Source organism: Melanostigma gelatinosum, assembly GCF_949748355.1.
Source record: "Melanostigma gelatinosum genome assembly, chromosome: 14".
In the NCBI taxonomy this organism is placed as follows: domain Eukaryota; kingdom Metazoa; phylum Chordata; class Actinopteri; order Perciformes; family Zoarcidae; genus Melanostigma; species Melanostigma gelatinosum.
The window spans coordinates 8,409,897-8,427,066 of record NC_136647.1 but is presented as its reverse complement, the minus strand read 5'-3'; the positions used below and the strand labels follow the sequence as shown (position 1 = coordinate 8,427,066).

The 17,170-nt window shown below is 39.3% G+C and overlaps 1 long non-coding RNA gene across 2 annotated transcripts; it reads right to left on the bottom strand.

The window, feature by feature from the left end:
* Nucleotides 1-13,096: 13,096 nt before the first annotated feature.
* On the bottom strand, nt 13,097-16,595 carry LOC306787839. 2 transcript variants are annotated; one of them, XR_013772566.1, is made up of 5 exons: nt 16,566-16,595; nt 15,143-15,359; nt 14,845-14,999; nt 14,626-14,711; nt 13,097-14,415 (listed from the first exon to the last, which is right to left on the bottom strand). It is a non-coding gene; the product is annotated as an uncharacterized lncRNA (long non-coding RNA). The 2 variants fall into 2 exon arrangements; XR_013772567.1 differs by lacking the exon at nt 16,566-16,595 and having other exon boundaries at nt 15,143-16,024.
* Nucleotides 16,596-17,170: the final 575 nt, after the last annotated feature.

Here is a 17,170-nt window from a genome sequence, read left to right as displayed (position 1 = left end):
GCTCCCCCCTGTCCCCCTTCCCGACGAGGAAAACGGACAGCTTTGCCACAAACACTTCCACGTTGCAACGAAGCATCTACAAGTAAGATTCTTGGCATTTGGGCATAGCTTAGCTTAAATTAACTTAAGTTTAATTCAGGCCATTCATTTATATGTTGATATTCCCGTGTTTTTGTGTGTTTAAGACTGTCGCGTGATATTGAGGTATTACGCAATCATTACGGAGCAGAGAAGCTCCGCTGTATTCGTGTATCAACTATGACTGTTTGCTTGGGATTTATTTGATTTCTTTTCATTGGTTTTACTACACTTCGTGTAGTATTCTCTGCTCATTAAATCAGCTCTGTGAGTGAAGTGTGGAATCTCGGCTATTGTACATAACTGCTGGCAGTTCTACCGACAACGGCACGTTATGTACGATACGCCAGACACCCCCATTATCACTACAACGCGGACAGCACGCAGAAGTCTGATCCATGAGCCCCCACCTTTTTTCTCGTTCCTCCTTTCACGAAACACGCACATACACATAGCTCCTAGTTCTACTCCTGGGGAACCTCGTTCAAACGAGCGCCTCACATCACGTGCTGCCCAGGCACACGTGAGTACATACAGCAGCCTAACTGCCATTTTGTCCGGGTCCCTCGACTCCGCCATCTTTGTAGTTTTTAGCTGTAGTTCTTAAGGCCCCTCCCCTTTGGCCAGCGTCACTCGACGCCGCCATCTTTGTAGTCTTTAGCGTAGCTGTAAGACTCCCTCCTTTTCACCCACAGACCCACACACACACACACACACACACAGACATACACCCTCATCCACTTTATTCATTCTTTAGTTTAGGCATATAAAATTGTATGATAACGTTTGTTGGTTGCAATATTAATTGATTTGATCATTTATTATTTTGATTCAATAAACTCTGTTATACTTTCAGGAGCAGTCGTCTGTGATTACTTGTGCATATGTATTTGATAAGACTGTATGTAGTAGCCGGTGCTCGAACTTAAAAACCTTCACTGTCACTGAATGTGTAGTCATACGCAGACTATTGACATTATGAGTGACTACTAATTATGAGACTTAGTTTTATCGTTTGGTTATTGGTCCCTGTTCGCAGGGTGGTGCCCCGTTTATATTAATAATCATTAATAATTGTTACATACATCAATAATTCTATTGATGTCAAGAATTCAGTTTCTTAAATGCTGATAACCCAAACACGCTCCTTTAGATCCCAACAGTGCATAACAATCTGTCTGGCTGTAGTATTTGTTATTGCAATGAACAGAACATATGGCTCAACAGTGAGTCAGGTTTTTATTGTTTCATTAAAGACCCATTAGGTCATAGGTCTGCAAATACATTTGTCATGCCAAATTACTTTTTATTAAGTCCCTTTAATCGGTAAACATACACAGACACACACTCACTCACTGAAAGCAGACATTGCTGTAGGCCATGCCTCGAAGCAGACACATGCTCATTGGACGTGTAAAAAGACAATCACACACACACACACACACACACAAAACCCACACTCTGTTCTTTGTTTAGTCTGGGAGCTTTTTTGCTCCACAGCACTCCCTGCTCGCCAGTCCCAGTGGAACTGGGGCAATGGGATAATCCCTGGTCAGATGTCATATTGAAGAATGGATGCCAAGGCACTGTGTGCTGCAGACAGCAAACTGTGCTCTGTGAGAGCAGGGATTACTAAACTACGAAGAGATGACGTTAAATACCAGCCTGTGGGCATTTCATGTGCACTTGCTGGCTACAAGTGTGTTTGTTTATGACTCATGTTTCTTCTACAGAGGCTGGACCTGCCAACACGCGCAGGATACGGTTATGTTCATGACACCGAAGCAGGCGTATATGTTGGTCTCAACAAAACTCTGAGATTGAAGAGCTAATGTTCACATCTTTCTTCAACTATCCTCTGTCCTCTGTCATTCTCTTTTCCCTTCACTTCCATCTGTAATAATTACCCATTCCTTCAGTCATCATATCTGTCTCATAACACCGTCAGCTGCAAATAAAACCTGAAAAGAGAGACGGAAAGAAATAGACATCTGTGATATCTCTTCCCTACTGATTTGCTGCTGAATTTCAATAACAACTGTATGCATTCAACTAGTCTGTTTAAAAAGAAACTATTTTCCTACACATGTACTCTGCTTTAGAAACAGGGGCGACCACATTTTCCACTTCTCATTTCTATGGCAGAAAACAGGCATGAAATCAATGGGAAGAGGATGCCAGAAGGAATTTGTAAAATATAACATGTGGAGCAAAAGAGAGCTCGGTGAGTCATAGCAATACAAAGAGCAACCACAGAGGAAGTAAGATAATTACAGAGTGAGAAGGCGCTCCACCTTTAGTCAAAGAGAAGAAGGAAGGAGAGGACAATCTTATCACTTGTTGATGAGGAACGTTTTTCTCTGCACACGAAGCTAAAGAGTTTGTTTTCTCCCCGAGAACTCTAAATGGGACCATCATGTACATAATGTACTAAATGAACATCATGCTGTACTGAAGAAGTCTTGAAACCATAGGAATTATAAGAGTCAATGGTCATGTCTTTATGCTGTTGCTTGGTTATTTTCTATAAATCAAAAAGCATGCGGCAGGGCTTAGAGGGCAATTCTACAAATTTTAAACATCAAAGTCATGTGAAAAAAAGTTGAATAAAGCCTTTTGTGGCTCCAGAGGGAGGTGTGGGAAGTCTGATGAATTGCCTCACGTGTATTTTGACAGTCGGCGAGGGCTGAAGACTACAAGTTAGAATATCTGGGGGTGTGGAATTACAAAAGAGCGAGGCTACGGCAATAATGATCAGATACACTTTTCCACAATGATGCAATCAAATCGAGAGCAAGGGTGGAAGTCATAATTCAGGTAAAATCCTTCAATTTGAATTCTTTATAAAATAAAAGCCTTTGCCAGAAAAAAATATGCAGTGTTGTCATTTTTGTAAGGAAGGGATTAAAGGTAAATGAATGGCAAGTTGAAGTAACTTGCACAGGTATACTGCGATAGCAAGTCAGAGGGAAGACCGCAGAATTCAATGTCACTATGTCAAATCTCAGTGGGATATTCTGCAACCACCGGGTTGCAGAATATCCCCCTGAGATTTGACATAGTGACGATACCACAGGTGCAGAATGGGATGAAGCAAGCTGCAAATAGTCCACCAACTGCCTCAGTATTTTCTGCCCGGATACTGCAGATGTACAGCAACAAATTAGCATGAATCTTATCATTGTTATTGTCCAAAAATGATATATATTTGAGAATTTATGCAAAATGAAGGCGATATAACGCTGCCTTCAAGTGTTCTAGTTGTTATTTTATATATTTTGTGTCAGTATCATTGCAGAAGTACTTTTGGTAGACTTTCATCATGTGTAAAACAGAATGTGAAGATCAATCTGTACATCCATTGTTGCTTAATTGTGATGCTCGGTCAGCTCTTTCAGAATAAATAAAGACACTTTGTGCAGAGAATAAAGACATAATGTGCATCTGGCATGTGATTAACATATAAATGGTTTGTTGTTCACATTCAGGAGAAAATAAATCAAGATGATTTCATTGTGTATTAAAAATAATAAAGCAATTTCATTAAAGCCCAGCAGGTTCTGATGAAATGAACTGTGACAAAAATATGAACCCGGCACCCTGCTATCAGTATGTTGACACCTAAAGGAGAAAAATCTGCATTTACCAAACAATAATATAAGTATAGTCACGACACTTCCAGTATTATTCATTTCACCACATTCTAGGCCTAAACAGTTACTAAACATTAGCCACTTGGAATACCAGACGATTACAATGCTTTTCAATTTGTGAAAACATTGAATTTGTATGAAAGTCCCAGATATAAAACAGCAATTAAATACAGCATTACTACCTCTGACATTTCTGATACTGCTGTTGTGTCAGTGCTACTAAATATATGACGATGTGTGGCATTTAATCACAACCGCTTCAAGGGACTCTCTTTTCTTTTTTGGTCCACTTGCTTCATTTGTTAAAGAAGCATAAATTTACTCAGCTGAAAAGGCCTACACAACTCACACACACACACACACACACACACACACACGATGTACTGTTGTTGTCTGTCTCACAGTCCCGAGGCTGACGTGACTGGCTGGACGGGTGCATCCAAGAGAAAACTTAAACAAACCCAATCCTCAGCTAAGAGAAAAATCAATGTCAATCTTCTCTTCCTTGTCCAAATAATTATTTTCGAACCAGTTTTCAATCAATCATCAATAGTTGTATGGAATTGTTTTGCTTCACAGCTGCACTTACTAAACATTGACAAACAAGGTCCATAGCGCTGATATTTTTTTCTCTTTTTTGGAATAGAACAATCGATACAGCAGAAGAAAATGTAAGGATGTCCCCTCTCTCACTACAAACCTGATGTGACGGGCCACACATGCCCGAAGTGCTTCGTATAACCAGACTTTGATGCAAAAGCTCACCATGTTTACTTCCTCTCGGTCATGTCACGTTACTTGAAATGTCACGAAATCGAGGACACACAATCTCACAGAGGTCAAGACATTTTTGAGATCCAAATACTTCATATCCCGTCTCCTGACTCAAGTATGAAGCTCTTCTCATTCCTCTGAAAATATCAAGAGAATAGAGGATATGCTTACCCACGTCTCCAGAAACACAAACCAACTCACAGTGCAGCATATTTTAATTAAAGTCTTTACACATCTAGAGTGAAGGAGTGTGAAAGTAATGTGAAAGAGTGTGAAAGTAATGTGAAGGAGTTTCTTATTTGGGCATATTTGTGTCTTTAAATAATATTTCCACTGCACTTATATAGCAATGTGTTCAGCATGTGCTCACCTTGTGACATTCACTGACTGCAAACATGCATAAAAATAAAACTCAGGTACTCGGGGGTATGTCCTGATTCAAAACACACACACACGCACACGCACACACACACACACACACACACACACACACACACACACACAGAGCACTCCAGTGTCCGCCTGACATCCTGCGGCTGACATAGCTGGCACATTCTGAACTGGATGGGTGCATCCAAGGAGAAACTGAGCAGCGAACAGTCCTCCGCTGACATGTCCAACATCGAGGGAGGGATACATAACTGTCCATTCATTCATTTGTTCATTGCATCATTTATTCTGTTGATGTTTTATACTCTTGGAGTCAATTTGAATTGTTTCCATCCAAGCATGCATTAATTAGTATCACAATCAGCTCTAAATCACTAAAATAAACAGTATAGTAGCTCCCACAGTAAGAGAGCCTGAATAAATACAGCTCCTTGTTATGATTGTGAATCTGAATGTCATCTTATCGCTGTACTTTGCACCAGTCCCTTACTCCTTTTTATTCAACATCTATCTGACATAAATGGCAAAGTGCTCAATGACACAATGCCTTTGGGCAAGGACCACTTACTACAGACTGTATTATTGCTCCACATTAAGGCTTAAATAATTGAGCTATAGGTTCTGTGTCTTCACCCAAAGTGAGTTAATGAGAGCTCCTCTTTACTGGGTGATAGAGGGAAAATACCTGACCGTTCTCTATGAATGCTGACGTTTCAAGTAAGACGTTATTTTGTAAAAGGGGATTCAAATGTACCATATAGCAGAAAAAAATGCACCACAAAGGTGAATCCCCCGATTCATCTTCTAGCCAATGTAATATCATATTGCTGAACCGTATTAAACAAAATAAAAGTCAACGGTATTTGGATGCTTGGTATGATAGATTGTGTGGCTGTGGACATATCATAGAATAAATGTGTTAAGAGGAAAAGTAACAGCCAGAAAGGTTTTAAAAAACCTTACAGGAACCCAGATTTAAAGATGTTATGGGACAACCGAAGCAGATCAATCATTTCTAAGAAGTAAGAACAGAAACTTGAGGGAAGGGCTGAAGAGAGACTTCAAGGCAATTAATAGAGGTCTTTCATCGCATATTAATTACATACAAACTCATAATCCCCAGCAGTTTTGCAATGAGATTAACAGATCGGGGCCCTTTATGAAGGCAAAAAATAGAAAATGGTGAATGCAACGCTGTCTGAGTGGTTGTATTACAAAAATGGGGAAAGGGCATTTCAGATGTATTTCTTGGTTGCAACAATTCTTTTGATTATGTTATTTAAAGGAAATAAGTTTAAACCAGGCAATGCAATCTGAAATGAAAGTTCATGTAAATAATCAATCAATCATTCGCCTCATATGTTGGCATTGTGCTAACTGTATGACACAGTAAAATACCCACCTTCTGGGTTGTCAGCTTGTGTTTGTAGAAAGATAAAACATCATTCTGTATCAGTGTAAAGGTTTTTGCTAAACAACTGTCACTGCCTGTCTGTTTGAATTATTTTTTAAATCCAGTTGTGCTTTCACCCAGGTATTATTTCCAACACTTTTCTCCTATGAGTAATAAAATCTAGACGGGTCCTGAAAGTGCCAAAAAATCTAAGCTACAGGTAGCGACGATAAAGGAATACAAACAAGTCCAACCTCAAAGTTTGACTGAGGTGGAAAAGAACAAGGGGTAAGAAGAAAAGACTCAACATTGCAACATCTGCCTTACAAGTTCAAGCAGCCTACAGCTACGTATCCACGCCGCTCGACCTTGCTGGATGGCACGTACTGATGGGAAAACTACTTTTAAATGTGATCAAATGTAAGTACGGTACATTGGCCTTGCAACGCGGCCGGCTTTGGGCCCCGTTGATTTCACTGAGTGATTACCGTTAGTCAGTGCTGGATAGATGTGAGACTGACGCAAAGGCAGGGGTGTTATTGTATTAAAAGGAACCAAGACCTTTGGAGAGTGCGACCAAACATTATTGACCCCACATATTTTACGCCAGGTGATGAAGGTCTTGGTGGGTCATTGTTCATTCCCTGTACATAGTGTCCTTACGCCACATTCAAAGTGAGCTTTGGTCTCACAAGGGCACCCATTGTCACTTGTCTTTGTGACATTCACATGCAAGATGTAAAGGTCTGAAGCACATCTAACGTATTGATTTCACATGTAGATTCTGTTATTTTTTGGGGACCTCCGACGTGCACTGGAGTGTGCGCTGATGTGGATAGGAATGATGACCATGCACCGCCAAGTGTGAGACTGCAAAAAATATGAATTGAATCTGAAAAAAAGAAAATGGTTGCGATGAATGTGAAGCTGCAGGAATGTACGACTGGGACAAACCTTTGTGGTAAAGACAGAGCTGAAAAGCAAAGCTCCCCATGTCCTGACCAATCTTCGTTTCTACCCTGCCATGAAACTGAAGTGGCTGAGATTAGGTTCTCTGTCTGTGTGATGGAGTGAGGCTCTCTTGGTACCAAGCTTCGCCCTTTTGCTTTGGTAAGAGTCAGTTGATATGGTTCAGGAATGTAGTTTGGATGCCTCATGGCCGCACTCTCTTTGGAGAGGATACACGTTCCTCATTTGGCCGATACGAGCATCTGAGGACCTCTGCTCGCCTTGCTGCCACAGCAGCTCTGATGAATAACTGTATTAGTGTACCACGTTATTCAACACAGTTTTAACCAATTTCAAAATAACGCAATGCTTCTTCGAATGAAAAGTTGTTGTATTAGTTGCTTGAATACGCTTTATATATAGAAAGCCCTTCCAATCAACACCCACTGAAACTGCAGCACTGCAGTCACAATTTCCAGTTAATCAACAGAGAAAAGAACGACACATTCGGGCACATATCCAGGCGATACATTAGAGTATGATTATTATGTCAGTCTGTGTAAGGGCCTACCGAGGAGCGAAAGAGAGCTTTTTATAATCCCCCTAATCTGTTCACTGCTCTGTTAGAATAAAATGCAGAGAGGGAAATGTACCAGAAGAATTCTCTCACATCATCCTGATGTTCAAAGTCAAACACAGGATCTTTTTATAAATGGTAATTGCTCTGCTGATAAACCTAATCTCCATTGAACAACCAAACTGTGTGGTGGGCAAATGTAAATACGGTCTTTGGTATTTTGACGATGAGACACATTTAACTGCAGTCTGGTGCTTAAGATGATGTTTTCACCGCTTATTTGCAAATGTCTCCTGCGTCTCTCTTTCGTACCTTTTTTACATGTTTAAACACACCAGACATCCATACCTGGACTCATTTGAACTAGATTCTACAAGTACCGGTAATATTTCCACTATTTCCATGAAAAATTTGAAAATATGCTAGTTCTACCTTGATTTAAAGAGATTTGATATTTCAACGTAAAACATTGGGAAATGTTATGATGTATTTGTACGACTACATGAACAATGTTGAGTCCTGTATTAGTAGCTGATGTTATGAGACAAAATGCGTCCTCTTAGTCTCACAGGATGAAGCATTTTGCAAGCATTAGTTATGAAATTCCAAGTGCAGATAATGTAGAACTACAGAACTAGAGCCTGTTCAGGACACATCTGTCTTTCTATAAGATACAATCAAATGTATTTTGCCCATCTCCATATATGTATGTGCCTATTATTTAGCTTTTCTGTCACCGCCTCTTTAGTTTGGGCCTCTTCTGTTCATGTTTCGTCTTCGCTGCCATATCTGCTCTGCATGCCTCTCTCCATACATCAAAACACCTTGAACAATAGTAATGCATAATGCCATTTGAATTATCATATGAAAGCAAGTTTCTGAGGGATGAGTGGTATCAGAGAGACTGAATGGAGACCTATATGCAGAGACGAATACAAATACACGCTAAAAATCACATATGCTCACACACAGAAAGAGAGAAAATAGACTCTCGGGAGGAAGAGATGAATGGCAGAAAGAGAGAGAGAGAGGCGCTTCAATTTGTGGAAGTACTAGGAGCGCAGGTAACGAGGATGTTGGAAGAGATGGGAGAAAGATAAATGTATCGTGAAGATCCATTCAATTACACAACTGGGCTGCAGGATCTCTTCTCTGGTGCTTGTAAAGTGTCTGAGTCATCAACACCAGTGCCAGAAAACCCCTGGGAATAGTCCATGTAAAGGGATAAAGAAGCATACTGGACTCTATAGAGTCCCCTATCGGGGAGAAGATCATTGCACTGACTCGCTCATTTCCTGCATATAGAAAACTGTGCATTTGAGAACCATGATTCCAGTTTGGGATTTAGGAATTAAACTTCCAATACGAAACATTTTGCCTTTGGCAAACCCAATCCTAACCCAAACCTACTTCATCTGACTAATCAGTTGAGCTCCACCTCAAGCTAAGAGCTGATTAGCATTCTGTTTTCTTGTTGCTACGACCGTCCTGAAATCTGCTGCTGATATCATCATGATAGCCACGAATGAGCTTACAGCGGATCACTCCAGCAGCAAAACATGTTCCGAAAACACCAAAATATGACGATGACAGAATATGGAGGTAAAGAAAATAACAACTTTGCCACAAACTTGCCCCCATAAAATGACAGTGTAGTACAAACGTGTGAGGACCACCTTTACCTGTTTTTCCCCCCACAGAGGAAGAAGTCTTTCTTGCTGTGTCCGTATACAAAATGCTTTTTTTTTGCCACAAAGACAACTTAGAAAATACTTTTTGGATAAAAAAGTTGCAGGGAAAATTTCAAAGTTCTATAAATAAACAAACCTACATGACCATTTCATGGAAATAATATCAAAACCATTGATTAAAAGACATTATTTAGCACGGACTTCTTTTCTTGTGCCATTTGCCACAACTCCACATCTCATTAAAATAATCCGGCAAATTCACATGTGCTAAAGGTGCAGACTGCCAACCATTTCATCTGGGCGCTGCTTGCAGACAAAGTCCCGTACTTGACATCCTGAGGTTATTGTAACTGGATTAATTGCTCTTCTTCTTACTATCCCTCTGGGTTTGAGCAAACCCTGGACGGATTGAAGGAACCAAATACCTTCAAAAGTAATGGCATTCCCTTCAGCCTAAATTACAACACTCAAAAACCAAATTATTCATTTAACTGTGATGATAAAACTGATGCTACATTTCTTTTTGTCACACACTTGCCAACTTGCAGCTGGTTAGCTGAGTGATTTAACAGTGTTTTAACAATCTAATGTTATTGAATTTACTTCGAGACCCATAAAGCAAGTGAACATTAATATCTTTGGCTTACGAGGCAATTTATCAAACTAAGGTTTGTGTAGATACTGAACGTTGAATATCTCTTTTCAACTGCTTCAGTATGGTCTGCAGTTCAATGAGTTATCTCTAATCTCATAAAGACATCCAAGGACATTAAACAAATGAATCTGTGGTTGTTTTAGTAGATAAAGTCAGCATACTATTCTAAAGCTGCAGTTGTAAATGGTAATTAGGGTGACGTGATGAAGACTTTTTGGCATCTAGTGTGAGTCTGATTATAAGATCTCCTATAAAAAACACACACACACACACACATAATAATAATAACAACACTACAGACTGGATTATATAGAGTTTAAATGATTGTTTTCTGATAAGAATGATCTATTTTGCTTATTTCGTTTTTATCCATTTTGGTTTTATCTTTTCTATTCATCCACGCTGGAGCGTAAATGTCACTCGATGCTATCTAAGAGGGAACTTTATGTATTATGTCATTATGTACCAGACAACAGTGGACCCCTGTCATTCAATACAATACAAGTGCGGCCCTTTTTTAACAAAGAAATGCATTCCTATTGACGCATTTCCTGATGCATTTGATAAGGTGCTGGAACATTTTAGATTTTCAAACTACAGTTCGAAAACACCAACATAACATTACCAATGAACAAAAACCTCTGTGGGCAGTCGAAGTAGAGCTTTAACTGGGACACTCCAAGAGTGCCCAAAAGTGACACAGTAAGCAAATTCCTCCAGCAATGTTTCAGTTTTGGGAACACATAAACACAGTTGATTTAACTTCTTACAAACAAATAATCAAAGTCAATTAAACTAGGCTTTTGTGAAATTGCTGAACAAAACTGCTTGAAGAACTAAAATTCATTGTGATCGTTTTTCATTGTTTCCACAATGTAAGCAATGTAATTAACTGAGACAGATATTAATGAACCTCTAGAACAGGCATGTCCAAAGTCTGGCCCGCGGGCCAATCATGGCCCGAGGTCAGATTTTATACGGCCCGCGCCTTCTGTCTTAAAATGCATTATTTATGGCCCGCCAGCACAGTCAAAACGGAATGAATAAATCATACAAATTCAACATGCAATTCCTATTTTGGCAGCACCACTCTGTAACTGTCTGGCTGTTTGAAATTGGCTCTGACCCTTGAACTGTCATGGCTACGGCAAGTAAAAAAAGGAAAGTCGATAATGAGGGCCGCCGCTTCCAGGAGAGGTGGAGATCGCAATATTTTTTTCACCGAAAACCGAAACAACTGTGTCTCCCTAATTTGTCATGAGACTGTTGCCTTGTTTAAGGAATATAATGTAAAGAGACACTACGAGACCAAACGTGCTAATGCTACAACAAGCTATCAGAGAGCGTCCGTGCTAGAAAAGTGAAGCAACTCCAAGATAACTTGGCCACACAGCAGCGGTCCCTTTCACATGAAAACATCATCAAAGTAAGCTGCGGAGTGGCCGTGGTAATTGCTAAACATGACAAACCTTTTTACGGAATGTGAGGTTATCAAAGACTGTGTTATGAAAATAGCAGAAAACATTTGCCCCGAGAAGAAGACAGAGTTTGCTAATGTTTGCCTGGCTCGTAACACTGAAGAGCTATCATCAGATACGAAGAGACAACTTGATTTTTTTCGTGAGCCTGTTTCATGTGTGTTGAATTTAAATGTTAGACAACTTTTCATCACCCTCACTAAGTCATATTTAAGATTGTCTTGAGGTGAGAATATTGATCGGTTTCTATGTAATTAGCTTTTAGATGGCTTGTTCTTTGTTATCTGACTTTCAAGATGTGAAAGAAAGGCAGAATAGTTGTTGAGATGTGTTCACACATGAATGCTTACATTTGGTTACATTGCTATTTGCTGTCATTGAAAATAAAATGATAAAATAACAATGTATGTATAGGCTACTTGTATTGTTTAAAATAATGTCAGCAGGGACTGTTGGCCCTTGGGCATTTTCACATTATCAAATTTGGCCCTCTTTGAAAAAAGTTTGGACACCCCTGCTCTAGAACAATACACTCTGGATCCCAGCGGGGTGAGTCACCCTGGTGTCACTGCTGGTAGTAATATTACCTTGCTTATGATATTCAAGGCGTTCCCCCAGCTCCATGCAAACATAAATACTCATGCAGCTTTAGTTTGTTTTGGCGTGTGCTTCCCAGAGGTCAAACTACTGCATTTCACAACGAGTCTGCAATGATATAAACAAAATGTCTGCAACTTTTTATGCTGCTATCTTGAATATGATAGATAGACTGTGCGTAGCCTACTGTAGGCTATGTATATTTTTTCTAAACCTAAGTGGTTTTGTTGCCTAACCAAACTAGCACTCTAAAATGATAACATTAATAATACTCCTTGGTGACAGTCCTGAGTTTGACCCATTCCACCACAACATATCGCACACCACTTTGTTGCTTTTTACTTGTACTACAATAACTACTACAACTAAATCTTAGTTATCTTTCAGTTAGCCAACTATTGCTTCAATTAAGTAGCATATTCAACTTGACAAAGCTGCAAATAGCTGAATAGCTGAGGTGTGACTCTTCTTACCCAGGTGCAAACACGTAGTATTAAACTCTTTTGATTGTAGGATTTATCGCAGGGCTGTTGCATTAATGCTAGCTGTGTGTACTATTGTAAACTGGCAACTGCACTCAAAAAAATAATTCATTGGATGAACTCAATTAAATTGTGGGCAGGTTTTCCACCGAGGAAATATAGTTAAACCTAACTTGAACTAAAAACATCCATGCACTATAATTAAATTGAGTTAGTCCGACTCAATTTTATCAAATACAACCTAAATAAAAAAATACCATTCATGAAATGAAATTGATTTGTGTTAGTCCAACTCAATATAGTACAATTCATTGGAAATGAATTAATCAGGTAAAAAACTTTTTTTTAATTTGACCCCCAATTAAGACACGAGACAAAACCTAGTTCAAGTGTTTTTTATTGAAAATGCTTAAATACATTAAATATGGTACAAATCTGAACATCCATGATTCTAGAGCCTGCATTTCATTTTTTAAATATAATTTGCTTTTTTTTACAAAAACACTGATCAGAAAAGGATAGCAAAAAAATTCCAAAAGGATCTATACAGTGCATCTTTCATCGTTTTTAAATATTAAAACAGTAGTCTTGTAACAGCTCCACAACTGGTGACAAATAAATACCAAGCTATCCCAAATCCCTTGGCGCCACAAACAAAGACGCCATGAGGGTGGAGGCTATGCACTGCTCTCCAAACAGGGAATATCATTGCACTGCAGTGTAGTCATTCACCAGAAACTATCATTTCCAAAAAGCACAAAACTTCCTGCAATCGATATGTACAACCACTATTGCAAGTGCTAAATTCCCACTACTTTGGTTTGTCAAGAGCAATACAGCTGTTTTCTTTCCTACCAGTACAGATGGTAGTACAAAAGGACTCCTTTACACTGAAGAATAGCCGATGATGTGTTATCATGTGCAGAAACAGGCAACTCGGACCACTTTTGGGCTACAACAGTAAAATCACAAAACATCCACAAACTAAAACTTATAGATTATAAATAACAAGGATACTCATAGTCAATGGAAGTTACAGCGTATTGAACCGTGTTAGGGTCCATTTCAACTCGAGTAGAGAGTCATTCAATCAGACAACGAGGAAAATGGACGTGCAAGTTGACGTTAGAGAGTAATAACACTCGAGTTAGGATGTGGAGGTGAATTGGGCAAAACTTTCTGCGGGTAAACACTTAACCAGCTTGCAGTGACATGTAAAAGTTCCGTAATTTACAGTCTCTGGCTTGCCTCTGTGCAGCTTAGTCAATTTTTTCAAAATGTCAGAACCAGGAAAACATCCATGAGGTCATGGATTGTCGTTGACTGGGCGGAAGATGAAAGTAGAAAACATCCAAAAGATCTGATAAGATTCTTTGGCTTTGTCACTTGGTGTTCACCTCTTGTGCAAACATCTTGATTTTCAGCTCCTGTATCTTAGAATTCAGCTTGTGCCCATCCAAATTCATTATGACCTTCTGGAGAAGCTCAAAGATGTACTTGAAGTTGTCTGGAAAGCTTAGATTAAGGGCACAAATTAGCCCAAAGCATGATGAACGCCATGATGACACCGTCTACGTTGTTCAGGACTTTAATGCAGTTGATCAAGTCCCACGTCCTCTGGCTCCCAATCTCTTTGGATCATGTAAATCCTTATGACAGTGAATGCGATGTCCCTCACTGCATCCTCAGCGGCGGAAGCCTGACAACAACACAAACACAGAAAACTTGTATTAAATTAATCCACAAACATGTATATATATATATATATATATATATATATATATATATATATATATATATATATATATATATATATATATATATATATATATATATATATATATATATATATATATATATGTGGGTAACACTTTGACGCTACATGGGAAACATATTGCGATAAACTTACCAGATTGATAAAGAGTCTGGATCTTCATTGAGGTAGGCTTCTCAGATGCACTCCCTTTTGGTGTTGATGTCATCACACTAAAAGTTCTGGATGAAAGCAGAATAAAAGCAGGCCATTTACTATTCATCACATGTTTTTAAAAAAGCAGATATGGACAAGAAAATATTACAATAACCACCCCAATACAGTGAAACTAATATTGTATACATATGTACTAACCAAATCATTGATGGTCAGGACATCCTTGACCTTTTCTCCTTCACACCTCCTTTGCTCTTTAAGCCCTGTATCAGGGAGTCTGAGAAGAGGTCCAGCTGTGACATGAACTTTGATTGAAATGGCTTGGCGGTGATCAGCAGGAACTCTGCATTGACCTGAATAACAAACAAAATACAGCTGTTTGTTACTTGTTTATTATAATTACTATCACATTATGTGGGATTATTAGATTCAAATTGCGATTGTGAAGCCATTAATCATCAAAATGGTAAACAGATAGAAACACACGTTTACTTACTTAACTTTGCTGGAACAGGGAAGGGGCCTCTGCTCCACAATCTCTGGTTGAATGTGCAGTTCAGCATGTGTGATTTAGAAGCTCACTCCATGTATTAAATGTACATGGGCAATGTATGGACATGTATAGCGATAACTGCCCCTACAATGCCCATGCAACAAGAAATACCTGCTAGCTAGTTCCAAACTGCATTCTTTACACTGACACATGCAGAGTCCTAAAGAGAATAAAGAGAATTAGTACATATCAAACTGAACAAATAACAATGAGAGATCAGCTCGCATCGAGCATATAACCTATTACGTGCTATCATTAGGAGGTTGCCTCAAGAAGCTTGGTAATGCTGATCAAACTGCAAAAGATGAGATAAATATATTAGTGGAGGGAAAGGCTGGAATAATCCAAAGTTCACATAAAACAAAGTCAAGTCAAAAGTGCTTTGGAGCACTCGCAGATATAATGTTACCATTTAGAATAGACTAGCAATTCACCTTTTACAGCAACACTAAAGCTACATACAACAGAAATCAAATCATGCAAGCGTGTTAAATAAGATTAAGACCGTCATTTTAATAAAATATCAAACTGTTTGCCTTGAAAACTCATTCGCACTCCTGCCTGCGTTCACACAGTGTAAGGTCATAGAAATACAATGAGTAGAACGGACATCGATGTTTGTCTTGGTCGTTTTACTAGTTCAAAAGAAAATAGTGCTCAACACTGCGCATTGACCGTAGTATAACAGAAAAGTTAGCCCGCTACATCGATCAGTTCTTCACAATGACGACGGTACACGTACAAACTGCCGCTGCTCTGATCCCGTTACATCGGTTTGAATGGGAATGTCCGTTCTACGCTCTTTCTATTTCTATGGCTGCTGCGATAAAACACCGCTGACTTCCGTGTGTTCATGCATCAGGTGCCCGCGCGAGTGAGAGGAATTCAGCGGTTTTATGAGCTCATGATTTATTCATATTAAACATTTTTCAGTGAAGAAAACGTGGCTAAACCCACTAGAACTGAACGCCCACTAGAGAGTGGCCTTCTGCGGCCTGCTCTGCCTGCCGACATTATGGCGCTGGAGAGGGGGAGACCGTAGTCTGCTCGTTTAACTGCTCTCCTACTGTTTTTTAGTGCATACAGACAGTTCATAAGGAAGCCTTCGGCGCTGCGTCCAAGCCGTATTAATGACAGTACCCTGATCTCTGGTCTGCTCTATAATGCAAACCACGTTGGCTACCTAGCTTGCTAGCTAGCCTGCCAGCTAGCCTGTGTGCCTTCGATCTTATTAAAAACGGAACAGTCGTGTGGCTAAGTTATCACGTCTGTTCCACACATTGTGGTCATTATTACAGAATGGAAGCCTTGATTGACAACGAGGTACATTCTAAACTACTACAACAAAATATATAAAGTTACTTACCAAAGAATGGACGGTCGGTTTGAATCTTGCTGCAGTCGGAAAGGGGGGAAAGACGACTGAGAGCACGTGATCTGGTACATGCGCAAGGGGTAGTCCCCCAACCAAACACATTTATTTTGAGTTGATACACACCATCTAACCCAAATAAATCTAATAAATGAAAGTATTCATGCATTTTATGTTAGACCCATTAAATATAAATGTGTTCATTTTTTAACTTGATATATTTCAATTAATCAAACACGATTTAAATGTGTCACCTTTAAGAAGGGCTTGAATCGTTTTTTTGAGTGTGTGTGTATCCAATATACATCGATACGGGGTGTGAGCTTGCAGCACATCAGGGTATACTTTGCCCTATTTGATCTCATTCTAATTAAGGAAAAGCTGAAATGATTTTCCATCGGAGAACGCTATCCTCTGCTGATGGGGATATTTCTACTCTCCAGTAAACTGATACAGAAAGTGTGTGTGTGTGTCTGGTGTGTTTGTTACGCCAGCATCTGAATCAGTCCTACTGGACAACAGTTAGAAACCTGTGTTGCAGTAAATTTGCAAATATTTAAAGGTAATATTAAACTCTTCACTCATATACATTTTGACTA